The following is a 2889-nucleotide window of genomic DNA, read 5'->3' on the forward strand; positions in this document are numbered from 1 at the left end:
GTAGGACATCTCCCAGCCACATTCAGCATCCTGAGCATGCCACCTGCAGGTCAGCGCTAACACTTCTCTCCTTTTGCAGTCCATAAAATATTAACGTGCTTCTCTAGGATGGATGGATGCGGTTTAGCGTCCAAGGCTGGCGCTGTGGGTGGGAACTGGGCCACACTGTCCCCAAATGCCTATCTGGGCCCAGGAGAGCCGACGGGAACGTCTCGGTGCAAAGAGGAACGCGGCGGCGGGGAGGGAGCTGTGCTGCCTCAGCCATCCTGGACCACAGGGAACCCATGGTGGAGCTCACCATCTCACCTCCTGCTGCGAAACACCGCAAGCTCTCCATTTGCATCACGCCTGGACCTTTTAGTGGGTTGGGGATTAAATGAAAAGTAAATTAAGCTGTTGCGCCTAATTACAACTGGGGCTTAGTTATCACTGTTGTGCAAAGATTCACACTTGATGGCACTTGAGGCAGATTTAGCTCGGTCCTGAAGCTCTTCTCAGAGCCCGGCACTGTCAATGGCTCCATCAAGGATGGGATTACAGCAGTCCCAGCCCAGTAAGGAGCTGATCAAAGAGATACTGAGCCCAAGGGCTCTTACAGACAACGCACCATGCCCTGCCGTGGGGGCTTCCACTTGCTTCGTTACTTGAGGAACCCACACAGAGCCAACGCTACGACCACCCCCCTGTTTAGCTCTTCATCGTGAGCCCGGCCCCTTCAGCTCCCAAAGCCCACCTGATGCTGCAGGAGAGCCCGTGGAGCCAAGACACCGAGAGACCAGCTCTGGGCACACAACTCCCCAAGATCAGGACGAAACCCAACACAGCCACATTGCGAGGAAGGTGCAAATAAGGTGCAAAATGGTTTACAGTCTGCAGTGGTTTTGGTTTGCTAGCAAAATAAGTTGTGCTTTTCACCCATCTTTCAGGACACCTCTTCTGCTCTTTATTTTAACACCAGCCTTACACAGCCCCTATCCCAAAGGTCCATGCACTTTTTACAAGTTTAAAGGAACCTGAATGCTTTGGAAATACTGCAAGATGACCCTCATTCTCAATGCATCCTCATTTCTGTCCCTGGAAGAAAAACCTTTCACATGAGTCCTGCCCCAACACGGGATGCTGCAGAGTTCAAAAAAAATAATCATCGACAAGAGCATAAAGATGCTACCATCATATTTCTGCTAGACCCGACCAGCCCATGAGCAAAAGATGCTGAAAACAAGCACCACGCCGTGATGCTTCTTCTTGGAAAACAACAGATCCTTCCTGTCCCTCATTTCCAATGCAATGGGAATTCCAGCTAAGCCCCTCGGGAGCAGGCCAGCAGCGTTACACCGCACCATTTCCCCGGCGCGGCTCCGGCACTGCAGATTCCCCGGCAGCCCCGACGGCTCCGGCATTTGCAGGGGCGCTGCCGACCTCGCGCTCAGGTCGCAGCGTTCGCCATCCTTCCTGTTCTGCGGGGGATTTCCTGCGTCGAGGTGAATTCCAGCATTATTCACCCGGTTAAAAGGGCACTCCCTTTCTTCACTTGCAAAAAACGTTAAGGGGGACCGGAGCGCCGATTTTCTATCATGACTGGCAGCAACAAGTGCGTGGTCCCGGCCTTTTGTTATTCAGATTTTTATTAGTTGGACCCACCGCTCACTGAAATTATGTTGCAGTAAGCAACTAAGGTATCGAAGTCTATCTATGTCTACAATCACATAAATACTCTGAAATCATGCCGTAAGATGGTTAACTTTGATAGAATTTTACCCCAAGCGAATGAAAAGCATTCCAGCTGATCAGAGAAATTAAATTGTGCAGAATTCGACAGAAAGGGAAGTTAATAATTTCACTAATAATGGAGATTTCTGTATTCTTTGCCCTAAATGTTTACAGTTCCCATGGTTGAAATGGGGGGGTGGGTGGGAGGGGGTTAAGGAAACCCCAAGATTTGAGCTGAGCCTTGTCAGTGGGTCAGGGCCTGTCCCAAGCCCTTTCTGTGAGCAGCCAGTGCTCGCTGTCCGTGGGTACAAACACGCCGGCTCCCTCCAGGAGCAATAAAGTTCCTCCTATGCAGCCTCCAGACCAAATCCTAAATTGCTCCGCACGCTCTGGCTGATTTATTGCAGGCAAAGACAGCGCATGACAGCCAGAAACTGAAGGGGAAAGGGTTTCATATTATGACTTAATTTGCAATTAAACAATTCAAGTTTGTCTGAAGTTTCTCCAAGATACAATTTTTTATATTACATTTTATATATACGCGTTGTTCTGGGAAGCTGTAGAGCCATACAATCTAAGGGGTTAGTGCCCGACGGAAGCGTTACCGTGCTAAAGATGAACCTTCCAAAACCAGAACTTGCTGCTGGTGCATACTCCACAGGTAAGAGGGGAAAAAAGATCTTGGTTTATAAAAAGAGAAAGAGAAAAATAATTATACCAGAGGCTGGACACCGCAGCATCTCCGTGGAGGACTAAAGTTTGGTGCAAAGCTTGGAGACACGCCTGTGGTGCCCGATACGGCACGGGTCGACGGCGATGGCAGTGGGGTAAATGGACTCATCGCACAAACTGCTGCCCTTCAGACCAAAATCAGAATCTCACTCTGCAAAAATCCTACCTCATGTTCCAGCCACCTTCTACACAGGCCAACGGGAAGAGCATGCTAGGAGCAGAAAAATTCCACCAGCTCACAGAAGGGTGAATACTCCGAGCAGCTCTAGCTGAGGGTTTTGTGATAAAGAGCTTTTAGTTGAAGCTGGAACCAGTGATGAGGAAGGGAGCTCAGGCCCTGGGGCCGGTGATGGGGAAGGTCCTGGCTTGACCTTCTACTCCAGCCTGGAGAGGGGACCCCAGTGACCTGCGGCTCGGCAGGCGTCCAAGCATCCCAGCCAGAGCCTA

At 50.5% G+C, this 2889-nt stretch overlaps 1 protein-coding gene across 1 annotated transcript in view; it reads right to left on the bottom strand.

Annotated features, from left to right (window-relative positions):
• The window catches only part of ITPR1 (inositol 1,4,5-trisphosphate receptor type 1), a 183610-nt gene that overhangs the window by 79232 nt on the left and 101489 nt on the right, over positions 1 to 2889 (bottom strand).

Source organism: Egretta garzetta, unplaced genomic scaffold, assembly GCF_000687185.1.
Source record: "Egretta garzetta isolate BGI_Z169 unplaced genomic scaffold, ASM68718v1 scaffold228, whole genome shotgun sequence".
Taxonomy (NCBI): domain Eukaryota; kingdom Metazoa; phylum Chordata; class Aves; order Pelecaniformes; family Ardeidae; genus Egretta; species Egretta garzetta.